General features: G+C 41.0%; 1 protein-coding gene across 11 annotated transcripts in view; it reads right to left on the bottom strand.

Annotated features, from left to right (window-relative positions):
* Positions 1-15,815, bottom strand: part of NCAM1 (neural cell adhesion molecule 1) — a 485,915-nt gene that overhangs the window by 250,668 nt on the left and 219,432 nt on the right. The window lies entirely within an intron of this gene.

Genomic DNA, 15,815 nt, shown 5'->3' with positions numbered 1-15,815 from the left:
TGGGTAGGAGGTGTGAGAAGTAGGTTACTGTGCAGTAATTGCCACTAGAAAGCAGGAACATGGGTGTTGCTAGGCTCTTTCTGCCATGCAATTAAGCAAGTTTGTCCATGGCAAAGGATCTGCACTCAACTTGCACACAAATATTTTTTTCCCAAGTCTCATTAAAAACAACTCCGCCACTTAATTAGCACCATTCCACTCCAAGAAGCCAAGATTTATGACACGGTAATTAGCATGGCCCATAAATACAAACCATATTTAATGCCTTTCAAATGTTTCTGCCTGAATGAGTTAATTAGCTGTTTGTCCATTTGGCCCTTTCATAAATCTCTGTATAGCCGCTGACTTTAGTGGGCAGTAAGTGACTTTAATGTACAGTCACAGCAGTGGACAGTCAGTTATCATCCAGTCTAATTAGAAGGCTGGGTACAGTTTAAAAAGAGATGCTATGGAAGATATCATTAAATAGATGCAGTTTTAAAGAATGCAAGGCAAACTGCTCGGTCCACAGCTGAAATATTTTCTCTGCCAAAAGGAAGTGTAATCCCGTCCAGCTAGTCTTGTGATTCACACACCCGTGCCGCACTGCATAGCCAGTCAAGCAACACCACATTTTCCATTGCATCATTTCAGATTCCTATGTTATCTGCCTGCACATATGATTAACCTGTACCATTACCCTGTTCAGATACTTGAAGGGGTAGGATAAGATACATGGGACAAGATTCACAAAACTTAGCATTGTGCTGTGCAGCACTCACAACACATATGTTAACCTCTATGAAAGAAATACAGATGTGCCATGATGTGAACACAGGGTACAGTGCCAATCACACAAATAACAAGGCTGTGTTCCTTTTTTTTCTCTATCTGCCTGACAGAGTTAATATTTAGGTATGTAAGTTACAGTTTCTCTCCAGTCCAGTACAGTAGAACTAGTCGGACTATATTTAATCCTCACTGATAAGGAATTACAGTCATAAAGTTCTTTCCTGGCAGAGAAAAGCTTCAGCTTCTGAAAGCAGGAAAGAAATAAAAAAGGTCAGAAGTTCATAGATTTTAACTTTGGCATACTACAAAAACTGTGTGATTGAGCATAGACAATGCAACATTAAAAGCTTAAAAAGTAGATTTTAACATAAATTGAAACTGGGGGATATCTAAAAAATACATTTTAGGAGTAAGAGAATCAATAAAATAGTATATTTCATGAGTTTATTGTCACCTCTGTACTCTGTTAAGTAGGGACAACATATGTATTCTATACCTGCAAACTTATATTATTTGCATAACTCCAGGACACAATTTGCAAAATGCCTACTGAACTTTACAATTTTACATACAATTTTGTGAATTTAGTCAAGTGCTACATAAAGTTCAGTGAATCTAGTCTATGGGGTTATATTTAATATAGATTGGTAAGCAAAGTTCTGCTTACACAAGGTAACATTCCAATAATACGTCCTTCAACAAATACAACATCCTGAAGGCAAAAAAATACCTTGAATACCCTGGGCCAAATATCTTTCAAAGGAAAAATCCTTCCCGACTCTACATGCCAATCAGATAAAATCCCTGAATCAACGAGCAACTGGTTGATATTGAAAATATAAATACCCCAGTGCCTTTTTTTTTTTTAGAAAACATTCTCTCCATTTTTTAAAGTTACATACGGCGTACTTATCAGCGCTCACAATGGAGAACCCTTTACTGTAAATTAGCATTTTCAGCAATGGTAAGCTAGACATATGTATCCAGTCTGCCATTTTATTTACAAAACAAATGTTCAAGTGAGAGGTTCACTTTTAAACATGACAGTTGAGGATCAATGTTTTACTACCCATAGGTAATAAACATTTGCCTGTGATACAGGAAGAAATCAACCTGACCATCTAACTGTCAGGCATTGTTTTCTGTTATAATACCAAAAAATGGCCAACATCTGCCAGTAACTCATTCTGCTAGCTTGGATCCAATCTGATGAATATCTACGATTGTCTATGTCAACCTCCAGCTAATGATTCATGACCCTTTTCTATGGTTTTTACTATATCGCCTGCAACTGGCACATGCATATGTGCATGGAACAAATATATTTTCTGTTACAACCAGCAGAAATGGCATTCGTTGTCAATGTTTGTAGCAGCATCTCTTTAATGGAAAGAGCTGATTAATTATATGTTACATATGGTTGATCTCTACAAACATTTCATGCATAAGTCATGTTAAGAGGAGGAATTGGTTATACACAGGAGCTAAAATGTAAATGTATTCCCAATTATCTTCCAGCAAAGAGATGACACAAACATTAATAGGTTTTCATTTCTCTTAAACTGCTTTGACTTTTTCAGACAGACAAATAATCCTTAGTAAGGTTTGCTTTAATCATGTTTCACAAATATTAGCTCGATCGAAGGTTCAACTCATTTTTAAGTCTTGTCCTACGGTACAAATGAGCCTTCATAGATCAAATAAATGTATGGCATCTAAGACCTTGATACGCAGACACCTACATCCTTACAGCAATACACCGCAAGCCCAGACTTAGAAATAATTGCTTCTGCCCAGTCTGCTAGGTATGCACACAAGTATATCACTCTGGATATACTAAATCCTAACTCAAAGGTCAGCTTGACACCACCCCACTCATCTCATCTGACGCTGGCACCTTGGGGCAGGAAAAAAAAGAATGCCCTTAATCATGCTTGGAAAGGTATTGTGCTGCAGAGAGTACATACAAAGAAAAATAAATTATAGAGAAACATGTGGACCCTCTAGTCCTCTGTGTTTAATATGCTGCCTCTGTGCTTGGCATAGGCACCTGAGGGATAAGGACAGATGTCTGCACCCCATAAAATTAGCATGTGTTTATTTATGTGACGGTTTGGGCTGATCACATGGCTGGTCTATTAATCTAGAAATCCTGACGGTCCTTCCTCTAATTATAAGCTTCCTGATTATTGCCTCTGGGCTCCCGGAACGCAGAACAGCTGTAGTAATGGAATGTTACTAAGTTAAATTGGGTTCCAGACACTGCTTACACTGTACAGTTGCCCAGAGCAATCTAAAATACGAAATGCTTATAAGCACAGTGTGTCACACATGGCTAATCATCTGACATCACAAGAGTAATATTAAAAGGTTATTAAGAACTGCGGGAGACTGAAGGGAAAAACAAACCATATATATCTGCTTCACTTACTGCAAGGGAGTTAACACATTCCGCTTGCAATCTGCATTTCATATTTTGCCCACTGGAACATTTTTCTTGGTCCCTGAGGTTTTCTAACTGTGCTGGGTTTATTCATTATGCTGCAACTGGGAGAAGAATAACAGGCAGCAGTAAATGGAGCAGCTTGGCCTAGACACATTCTGTGGGTCTCTTGAGTTTCTGTGTCTTGATCATGTGACCAACCTAACTCCACAGTACAATGGCTAATTACAGTATAGCCACCAAGTGTAGTCATTGGAAAGTCAAAGTTACCACCACTAGCACCTCACTGACCAATACATTGTTGTGTTCTGTACAATATAGGAAGTCAACAGAAAGCTGATCTGCTTCCAGGTTATATATATATATATATATATATATATATATATATGTATATATATATATATATATATATATATACAGTGTATATATATATATATATATATATATACATATATATATATATATATATATATACACAGCTCCAGTGCTGCGTGCATGCTCTGCATAGTATTGCATATAATTTGGTTTGCGCTGCTCATCCCCTGGTATATATTATTTTCCCCTGTGAGCGTGCATAACCACGCCCACCTCTAGCACAGTTAAGCATATAAATGAGCGGAGCTCATAGTTCAGTTAGTAGCTAGTAGAAGGTGAGGTGTTTTTAATTTCCTTTCTCCCGTTTAGTTGACCATTGGGCTTTTGGCATGGTTCCCACTTCCCACTACAACGCTGATAAAAAAAAACTAGCATTTTTGCCTGGTTATAGTAGGACTCACCAGATTGGTGACACTTTGGCGCAGTTGGTGAGCTTAAACGCATTACAGCGTAACCAAGAGCCTTCCTGTTGTGTGCTGCAGCTCCTCTGTATATATATATATATATATATATATATATATATATATATATTTTTTTTTTTTTTTTTCTTATATATACAGTATATATATGCATTTTGCGGTACCACAAGTTAAACAAGGACATCTTTACAGCTTACAAAGCACCACAAATATGTGGCTTATGTTCCTTATCTTAATGTACCCATACACTACATCGATTTCCCGCCAGTATACAACAGATTTGATTGCTGTGTTTGAATCCGATGTGAAATCGTTAACGCAAATGTTGACCAATCAACCTTTTACCATCCTAAATCTAGGCGGAAAATTTTGCTCGATTGCCGGCGGGTCGAGAGCCTGTCGTTAGCAGTGTTCAATTCGGCGACGCAGCAATTATATTTGCCGCCGGCCCAAATCCAAGAGTCTGTGCTGTCTCTTTCTCTGGCTGGCCCTTTTCTCCATCTCCTCTTCACTTCCTATCCCGCCCTGTGAGAAGGGGAAATTCAAACAGTAGAGGGCTCTCTACTATTTGAACTTCCGCTCGGGACAGGAAGTGAAGAGAAGATAAAGAAGAAGGCCAGCCAGAGAAAGGGACAGCACAGACCCAGGGACTTGCGCCAGCGGACAGGTAATATCATTGCTGCTGGTCGGGGGAGGCTAGGCAGTCCAGAGGCAGCGGCACCTCCACAGGTTGTGAATTGATTTCATGATGAAATTGATTCAAAATCCGTGTACAGTGTATGAGCAGCCAATAGATCCCTCTCTGATCACACTCCATGACTGAATATATATATATATATATATATATATATATACTGTATATGTACGACAGCTGAAACACTGAGCAGAGATGAGTGGTTGATCATGATATTTAGAAACTTCATGGTACTGTAGTTTCATTGTCTATCCAAAATCAGATTGTGACTTAAATACCCCAGGTAAAAAGGTGAGAGAAAGAAAAATAGAGATAGAAACAGAATAAGAGGCTTTGTCACAAAAAATAAATGAGCTGCATTGAAATGTATTAAAATATCAAAAACAGTTATTTACTACAGTACCATTGCATGCATGCTCCCCAGACCATGAAATTATACAATTAACCAGTCCGGGGTCAAACCATGAGCATAGCCCGCTACCCAGCTTATATATGCTTTCCCGCAGACATATGGGCATGATGGAAAGTATATATCCAACCGTTTAGTGTGAACGTTATAACCACTTATAGGACTAACCAAATATGATCTGTTATTATAAAGATTAAAATGTACTGTGTAGTGTACTGATTCTAAAATAGTGCTAGATTTGAATAATGGTTTAGTAAAAAACAACACTAAAAACTAGCTTAATGAGAATCATCTTAGATATGGCATGTTTCAATGTTAATAACTTGTAACATGAAATGCATCATCTATATAAGAGAAAGTTATTACAAAATAAATATACAATGGGGAATATGCAATGTAAAAATAAAAATGCATACTTCATGCATACATGAATCCAAAATGCACAGTCTCATTGTCAAATGCATTTAGTATCCAAAAAGAGTGACAAGGGGTAGTGACAGAGACATTTTGAGACTGATGCACAAAAGGTCAGTATTTTTTTCCAGTGGGGCACCAGCCATTACTCATAGCTCATTATCGGCATAACAAATGTGTGCAGCCGCTTGTTCTATTTGCTTTAAGGTTTGCGTTTTGATTCCTTACTGCTGTATATCACTTGTGAACTTCTACCTTACTGTCTTGAAAAAAGGAGGCCTGGATAAGCGACACAATCATAAAATAAATATACCACTGCTTTATACTCTGCACCAGATTAAGCTTCAGGTTGTGTTATGTACTTCTGCCATCTGGGACCAAGCTCAGCTGTGCTCCTGCCCAAAATGAACAGCAGGACATAAAAGTCCATTGACAGCAGCCAGATCAGCACAGTAGGTGATTTAATGGTGGTTATACTTTCTTTTGTGTTCTCACAATATTCCCCATACATAAATACATGTGGAGTAATATCGCTATTCAGCTTCTGAGTGGGAGGAAGCAAGGCAGAATGCAATGGAAGTAATAAGAGGATTGGAAAGCAAGGTTACAGTTAGGAGGTATAAGTACAGTGGTACTGTTGACTACTTTATATGCGCAGTAATTGAAATCTACGCCCTGGGAGGGAAAACAGGTGCCAAACAGGACATAGATTTCAATTACCACTGTCTGTAAGTGGTTTAAACACACCTGAACTGAGAAGGATATAGAGGCTGACATATTTATTTGTTTTTAAACAATACCAGCGCTGCTTAATATGTTGGCGCTTTATAAATACAATAAATAAATAAATAAAATCTGGTGTCCAGCTGATCTCTTTGGCTGAAACAAGCATGCATTGCAGCTAATCCAGTCTGACTTCAGCCAGAACACCTGATCTGCAAGCTTGTCCAGGGTCTATGGCTAAAAGTATTACCGTAGAGGCAGATGATCAGCAGGACTGCCAGGCAACTGGCATTGTTTAAAAGTAACAAAATATGTCAGCCTCCATATCCCTCTTACTTCAGGCATGCCTTAAACAGCACCCTGGAATCCGTCTGCACTTCCTGCTCTGAGAACCATACTGAGGGTACCACACTATGGTTTTCAGAGCAGAAAGTGCAGAGTTCTTGGACAGATCCCTGCAACACTGTTATTGGAACAGGATCTATTTGCATGCATGTGTATAGATGGGACCCAAAGGAGCAGCATATATAAGTATGAACTATGTAATCACTGCTGGTAATCCGCTGGCATTCGTTTGTCTGGAACCCACAGCAAAGGCTTTAGTATTATTATGACATCATCTTAAAGGGGAACTGAAGTAAGAGGTATACGGAGGCTGCCATATTTATTTGCTTTTAATCAATACCAGTTGCCTGGCAGCCCTGATGGTCTATTTCTCTGCAGTAGTGTCTGAATAACACCAGAAACAACCATGCAGCTAGTCTTGTCAGATCTGATTTTAAAGTCTGAAACACCTGATCTGCTGCATGCTTGTTCAGAGGCTATGGCTAATAGTATTAGAGGCAGAGGATCAGCAGGGCTGCCAGGCAACTGGTATTGCTTAAAAGGAAATAAACATGGCAGCCTCCATATACCTCTCTCTTCAGTTCCCCTTTAAGGCTCATACCCACCACAAGATTTTGTCCACGATTCTTCAGTGATTTTTTGAGCAGTGAGTGACCGTTTCCACAATCTCGGGAGATGGGTACGAGTGTGCGATTTAGCGATGCATTTCGATAAGGACCGTCACAGCAGATTGGATCTTTAACTACTTGCCGACCCCTCCACGCCAATTGGCGTGAACGCGGCAGCTACCTCAGGGCCATTCAACGCCAATATGGTGTAAAATCCAAGGGGCGGAGATTGCAGGGCATCATGCGCGCACATCCCCGCTTGAATGAAGCTCCGCTCCATCAACAGCGGAGATCACCGCTAGCAGACTGTAAACAATAAAAAGAAAAGAAAAACAGTTTATTTCCATGTACAGCGCTGCTATCTATAGCAGCGCTGTATGGGGACAGCTCTGATACTGAGGTGTCCCCTCCATTGGCCACAAAAGTGATCAGCTCTTATAGGCTGATGCCTATGAGAGCTGATCACACTGACTGGCTCTCTAGGGGGGAGGGAGGGATGATGGGTATTTAAATTTAAAGAAAAATAGGCATTTTTATTAAAAAATGCAACAAAAAAAACCCCCAAGCATAGGAGCAGCGATCAGATGCCACCAACAGAAAGCTCTGTTGGTGGCAAGAAAAGGGGACACAATTCATTTGTGTGCTAACTGTTATGGCTCTGCAGCGAGCCTTTAAGGGCTGGTTCACACGCGTTTTTGTGGAGTTTCAGATGCAGCGTTTTTGCGGATCTACTGCCGTCCCATTCAAGTGTATGGGAGCGCTTAGAGCTGGCTTTTGCAGGCCTTCATGAAAGCCTGGTGGTAGATCCCGGCGTTGCATCTCGTCTCGAAAGCAACGTGTTGCATCTCGTCTCGAAAGCAACATGTTGCTTTCAGAGGCGGTAAACACCGGGAAACAATAGCAGAGACCAGAATTGAACGCTTCCTTGAATGCTTCCTAAAAGCCTTCAAAAGCTAGCGTCTAAACGCTGGCATTTAAACGCCAGCGTTTGAGCGTGACGCTGAGCAAAGGCTTGGCAGAAGCCCGTGTGAACCAGCCCTAAAGCTGCAGAGCCCTAAATTGTAAAATATAGCCTGGTCACTAGGGGGGGTGTAAGCCTACGGTCCTCAAGTGGTTAAGATCCCTGATAACTCCCGCGCAAAGTGGCGCAATCGTTTGAACTCTTGTTCGGAATACTTGTGTGCTGTCATGTGTTACCGTGGACAGGAAGACGGATCGGGGAACGCCCGTCATTGGGGGACGTCACTGTGATCCATCTTCCTGCGTCGTTAAGGTGAATATTCAGCTTTGATGTATACTTCCCACTATAGGTTCATGCTTAACTTTTGCATGTGAATTTGCATTAGAACTAGAAACCAATAAAAGTCAATGGGCTTGCTTGAACCAATTCTATCTTCTGCTTGCAGAAAAACCATTCACACACTTCATGCATTTTAATTCTCACTAACTATCCTGAGCTACTATAGCAAAACGTGTGCATTGCAATGGTTTTAATGCAGTCGAGTATCCACTGTTGTCTGAAAATTTGCACACATGCATAAGAAAATGCAAATATACTTTTTCAGCATTTCCAAGCTTCGGAAGTTATCTGATATATAGATCATCTATTTCCCTTTTAGATAATGTGTGTGAGGAGATGCATTACCACTGGCATCCTTGTAATATACATAATTTGTGATGAATGCTCAGAGACTGAGATTTTCTCTTCTCAGGCTTTCATAACCAAGAGAAACATTTATCATTATTTCTTCAGGTAAATTAGGCAATCAGTCTACCCTGAAGATTTCTAACTTTGGGGAAATCGCTATACAAAGCGTTTTTTCAAGCGCTTTGCAATTTCCCTATACCTTCCATTGAGGCAAATCACCTCAAAAATGTTACAGGCAGAGCTTTGGTGAGCGGATCGGAATCGAACCGCTCAGATGTGAACACTCTCATAGGGAACCATTGCACAAGCACTTTTAGGGCTATTTGCCACGCTTAACCCTCTGGGTGATATAATTATATCGCCCAGGAGGTGGCGCAGCACTATTTTTTTAATTATTTTTTTTCCAAATCATGTAGCAAGCCGAGGGCTCGCTACATGATAGCCGCAGCGCAGCGGCATCCCCCACCCACTCCGATTGCCTTCGGCGATCAGAGTAAGCAGGAAATCCCGTTCAGAACGGGATTTCCTGCTGGGCTTCCCCGGTTGCCATGGCGACGGGGCGGGATGACATCACCGACGTCGTGATGTCAGAGGGAGTTCCGATCCACCCCTCAGCGCTGCCTGGCACTGATTGGCCAGGCTGCGCAAGGGGTCGGGGAGGGGGGGGGCTGCGCGGCACGGCGGGTAGCGGCGGATCGGCGGCGATTGGAAGTTACACGCAGCTAGCAAAGTGCTAGCTGCATGTAACAAAAAAAAAATTATGCAAAATCGGCCCATTAGGGCCTGAGAACCCCTCCTGCGCGATATACCCCGAGCTCTGCTCGGGATTATCGCTCAGGAGGTTAAAAAAGGCGAAAATGACCGAGGAGTGAACAAGCCCTGAGAGAGAGTTGTGAAATGAGAACAACAGTCATCTAAGAAAATATCACCTTGTTTCACACATGTGTATAAAAGTGAAAGCACTAGCACTGTGCTGATGATGTTATCCCATGATAAATTAATTGATAACAATTATAATTATATTTTATAAATAGGAACAATGATAAAACATAACATTCACTTGCTAATTTAATGAGAAGTGGATTGCCAGTTTATTGCTTTTTCTATAAACAAACCCCTTTAGAATATGCATGCAGAGTGGGAAAATATACTATATATTTGTCAAAACTACTGATGCGAAACTACATTTCTTTCTGTATAAACACAGTTAAAAAGTTTGAGCCTGCAATGCAGTGGCGTTTCATACACCTACTAAGGGGAAAATACTTCAGTATTAAACCAACAGCCAATATGTTTTGTTAACGCTTTAGAAAGCTCAGCCTCTCGAGAGGTTTGCATTGCCAGCTATCCCACAAGTGGAAATCCTGCTCTTTATTTTATTGCTGCCACAGTTTTCAATATTTTTTTTATTAAAGGCAAATGTCAAGTTGAACTGGGACAAGCCAGAAAATAAATAATGGTTGTCATAAAGAACCTGGGAGTGAGTTTGCAGAACTTGGCCCTTTTTAAAGTTTGTCTGTAAAAAACATGTTCCTATAGAACGAGAAAGTCAATTAAGGAAGCCTACATATAGAAACAGAAAAGCCTGATTAAAGCAAACCTGAACTGAAAATTAAAAGTCAAAATAAGCATACACACGTCATACTTACCTTACATGTAGTCTACTCCTCAATCTCTTTCTCCTCTCCCGTGTCCTGTTTGTTCACTGTGATCAATGGAATTATCCGTCCTCCATTTTGAAAATGGTCATTACCCCAAAACAGCTTCCTGGTTAGCACACTGTTAAACTGTAATATTGTCAGAACTGGAAGGGATCGTTGTTAGAAGAAAATGGTGAGCTTCTGAGAGGAACTGACGGCGAGGTAAGTATGTAATATTCATTTGCAGGTTCATCGTGTTTATCTATATATATAAAATCGGATGTATGTGTGTGTGTGTGTGTGTATGTATGTGTGTATGTATGTGCCGCGATCACTTGAAAACGGATTGACCAATTTGAACGAAACTTGGTACACAGATCCCTTACTACCTGGGATGATATGTTCTGGGGGTCTCGTGTCCCCCCTGCACACCTGGATGGAGCTACAAACAGCCAATCAGATTCCACCCATTAAAGTCAATGGAAAAAATGGAAAAGGCTGCCATTCTCACAGTAATCGAGCCAGAGTCCCCACACTCAGCACAGTTGGTCACTAGGTGACCAAGGTTACAAATCCAGGAGAAGTGGGCGGAGCATAAAACAGCCAATCAAATTTCAGCCATATATTTTAAATGGGAAAATGTAAACTGCAGCCATTCTTAGGGCCCTTTTCCACCAGCGCGTTTGCGCTGGCTGAATCGCAAAACCGCAAACCGCTAGCGATTTTACAATCGCTACGGTTTGCTTTTTAACATAGGAATCGCGGTAGGTCATTTCCACTACCGCGATTCGCTTTTGTCGGGAACGCGAACGCGCGGCGGAGCGATAATTGCCGCGATTTTGCTATGCAGTGCATAGCATAGCAAAATCGCGGCCGCAAACGTCGGGGGAATCGCCGGTTTTGCGATTCAGCAATCGCTAGCGTTCAGCGTGAACGCTAGCAATTGCAGGTGGAAAAGGGCCCTTAGACTGTTAATCGCAGGGGTCTCAAACTTGATACAGTTGGTCACTGGGTGAATGCGATTAAAATTCAAGAAAGTGAGTGGAGCCTACAACAGCCAATCAAAATTCACCTATTGATTTTCAAGGGGAATATTTAAACTGCTGCCATTCTTACACTGTTAATAGCAGAGGCTTCAAACTTGCTACAGTCAGTCATTGGGTAAGTGGGGTCCAAATTCACTAAAGGGGCGGGGCCACGTACAGCCAATTAGATTTCCTTGGTGGATAAACTGCTTCCATTTACACATTTTTGATGCCAGGAACCTGAAAGCTCACAAACTTGGTCATTGAGTGACTGTGTGTCCATGTTACAAAAAGTGGGCGGAACCAAAAACAACCTTTTTTATATATAAACTGCAGCCATTGTTACACCGTTAATGGCAGGGTTCTCAAACTTTGCACAGTTGGTCATTGGGTGAATGAGATTCAGATTTTGGAAGGTGGGTGGAGCCTACAACAGCCAACAAAAATTCACCTTTTGATTTTCAGAGGGAATATTTCAGCTGCTACCATTCTCTTATACTGTTAATAGATGTTAATAGCAGATGCCTCAAACCTGGTACAGTTGGTCACTGGGTGACTAGGGTTCAAATTCAGAAAGGGGGCAGAGCCACAAACAGACAGATTTGCTTAGTTTTCAATGGGAATATACAAAGTATTAATACCAAGGACCCCAATGCTGATAAACTTGATAATTGAGTGACTGTATGTCGAGATAAGAAAAAGTGGGCGGTGCCAACAACTACATTTTTAACATGGCAGGGTTCACAAACTGTACACAATTGGCCACTGGGTGACTGGGCTAAATATTCAGAAATGTGGGTGGAGCCTACAACAGCCAATCAAAAGTTACCTTATTGATTTTCAAGGGGAACATTCACATTGCTACCATTCTTACACTGTTAATGCCAGAGGCCTCAAACCTGATACAGTCAGTCATTGGGTGACTGGGGTCCAAATTCACTAAAGGGGTGGAGACACAAACAGCCAATCAGATTTGTTAGATTGATTTCAGCCATTCTGTTATTGGCAGGGTTCTCAAACGTGACACAGTTGTCCACTGGGTGACTGGGACTAATATTCAGGAAAGTGGTTGGAGCCTACAGCAGCCAATCAAAATTCACCTTTTGATTTTCAAGGGGAATAGTTACATTGCTGCCATTCATACACTCTTAACGGCAGAGGCTTTAAATCTGGTAAAGTCAGTCACTGGGAGACTGGGGTTTAAATTCTGAAGGGAGCGGGCCAAAAACAGCCAATCAGATTTGTTTAATTTCAATGGTAAAATGAAGGGAGATTCAGATTGTTCTGGAGCAGGGCTTCCCAACCCTAACCTTAAGTACCACAAACATTCACAGGTGAGGTAATTAGTGTCTCAGCAGAGCTGATTATCTACCTCTGTGGATTTCCACAAAACATGCACTGCTGGCGGTACTTGAGGACAGGGTTAGAAAGCACATTCTTTTCTCTAAAACTGCTCTCATGTTTTAACCTCCCTGGCGTTATGATTATTTCCAGATTTAGGGTCTAAAAGCCATGAAATTTTTTCTTAAGCTTTTAGACCCTAAAACAAGAAAAAAAACAAAAAACAAAGCAGCTCCTGCATATACTGTAACTCACTCAGGTACAGGATTACCGCTCTGAGCTGCAGATTTCTGTCCCGAGCCTGACCCGGGATTACCGCTAAGGAGGTTAATCATGCTAAATGTAATGCTGGGGGGTCATACTTTCTGACCACCCAGCGCAACAAGGCTAAGAGCTGGATAATGGAAGAGGCTCCATGGATGGACACAGGAGTAATGAACAAGGAAGCAAAATTGCTCAGAGCAAATGCAGCTCTGAGCCTCCTATCAGGCTAGATGCTACGTGATACAATACACAACAGACATAGTCAGTAACAGGCTTGGGTCATACACGTTAATTCAGATGTCAGTCGTATTGGAAGGTTTAGGCAGATTCGTAGTCGAGAGACAGGCAAAGGTCGGTACACAATACAATATTACAATAATACAATACTGACTGACTAGAGTACATATATGTTGTGCTGATGCGCAATATATGAAATGTAGCTCTCAAATAACTCACTAGCTAAAGCACGAGTAATGATAATCAACAAGACAGACAACAGACAGACAGACGGAATGCTCAGCCAATGTAGTCGCTGTTTCAGCGATGGCGACATTCACACTGAGATAGACAAGACTAACAGGTAGGAGCGAACTAATGGCAACCGCTGCTATAGTTCATCCTCAAGAACAAGGCAAGAACAAGGCTAGAAGGAATACTACCAGTCACCAACGTGGTGCTGGCAGAATCTAACTATCAGGATCAGAAGGACTTCACTGACCCCCGCAGGTCAGCAAACGTCCAGCAGACATGACAATACAGAACAAGGCATTATACATTTACAATAACAACTTTCACAGCATAGACTCAACGACAACTCAGAGAGCTGAACGTTTTGTTGGGCGGGGTATGAAATGGGAGGCAGACTTTTATGCTGGCATCAGCCAATGGATGCAGGTATGCAAATCCGCACACAGCTGAATGGTAATCATTCAATCCTGAGCTGGCTTGATTACTATTTGCTAGCTGGCTGTGAATGCAAAGGACTCCCATAAGAAATACATGCAGTATTATGTAACAACATGCCTGCAGGAAATCCAGAGCTATCTGGCCGCAGCTCAGCTGCAACAAGCAATTGGTGGAATGATGACAGCATTCTGAGCTGCCCAGAACTGCAGAGCGATTGCAAATGACAATGAGACTTATTGCGAATGCACAACCGAATGCAAGCAGATAAGCCAGAACTGTCCGTTTGCAGTCCACTGCGACGGACAGAACACGCTACAGGAGGGATCCTTACACTAAATAAGAATGTCACTAACTATGTATTTGGATATGCAAAGACAGCGAGTGTCATAATGCCGATTACTAGGGATGGTCAATGAGATGGGCCAGGGATATTAGTTAAAGTGGAATATAACCCAGTATTTCTTCTTTGCTCTAAAAGAATATTTACAGCATATAATATACTAACACAATGTTTTTTTTTTTTTTTTTAGTAAAACAGCATTTAAAGGGTAACATCACAGGACTGACTTTTTCTCCTGCAGGGGCTGCCGCATCCGAACTGGTGATTAGCTTAACTTCTGTATACATTCTCTACTTGATACAATTAAGTAAACATTCTCTGGCTGTGCAGAAACTTATGCTAATGAGTCCTGGAGTGAAACACAAGTCAGAAATCACTGATGGCTGCATTTAAAACAGAATTACAACAGTTATGAATAAAATGCACCAGCAGCTTTCAAAGTAAATAAACTGAACTTTGGGAAGTTATAATTTATACATAAATTATAATACTTGTGCACAAAAGCAAATATGATAATTGTATGGGTTATAAAAAGTAGGAAAACACATTTTTGTTGAATATTTTGTCAGCGTTTTAAACCACTTTAAGGTGAGTAATGGGTAGAGATGGTCAATGGGATGAAAATAATTTCTAGTTGATGCAGGATTATGCAAATTTTGTATACAAATTCATGTAGCTTGAAAATGGACCAATCAAATTTTACCTCAGCAGGATTTGATTGGTTCATGTTGACACTGCATACATTTGCATGCAAAATGTGCATAATGCATCAACTCAAAATGATATGCATCTTATTGACCATCCCTTCCCATTACTCACACTTAATTCATACTCCTGACCCACAGACTTGTGTTGCTTAACTGTGCTCCTTGAACTGCTTACAAACACAGCATTAAAGTCAAAGTGCTGGGCCTCGCACACTTCTAGGCCCTGCTTGTCTCATTACAGTCTCCCCAGGTGCAGCACTACAGCTAACATGGAGAGACAGCGGAATGGAGGACAGTGTCGGAATGGATTATAAAGATGAACACCTGTGGTTCAGAGCTGTGGAGGAAAGTGTATTGGCTTCATTATGCCTGCCATGTTCTGTACTACAGGGAGATCGTTTGGGGAGTTTTGAGTGGTGTAAGGAACTGAAGTGACTGATGCAGGGCAACATCTTTTGTATACTCCTTCTGATAATCTCCTGCTGGAAAGCAATACGTTTACCATGTTATTTGAGTGATCTAATTTTATTGATATAGGAGGAGTCGTACAAATTGATGGTATTAATGTAGAATTACAGGATGGAATAAATACAAATATTTGCTTTTTTTAATAGTTATTGAAACTTATATTTTTGAATGCTGTGTCTTTCTTGACTATAATGTGTGATAAAGGCTCTAGTATCTTTGAAGTTCCTAATCAAGAAACCTGCTTTTCTAGCTATCTCAGAGACCTGCTGGCAGAC

This window comes from Hyperolius riggenbachi, chromosome 6, assembly GCF_040937935.1.
Source record: "Hyperolius riggenbachi isolate aHypRig1 chromosome 6, aHypRig1.pri, whole genome shotgun sequence".
Classification (NCBI taxonomy): Eukaryota; Metazoa; Chordata; class Amphibia; order Anura; family Hyperoliidae; genus Hyperolius; species Hyperolius riggenbachi.
The sequence above is the reverse complement of the archived record's forward strand: the minus strand, read 5'-3'. Positions and strand labels throughout refer to the sequence as shown.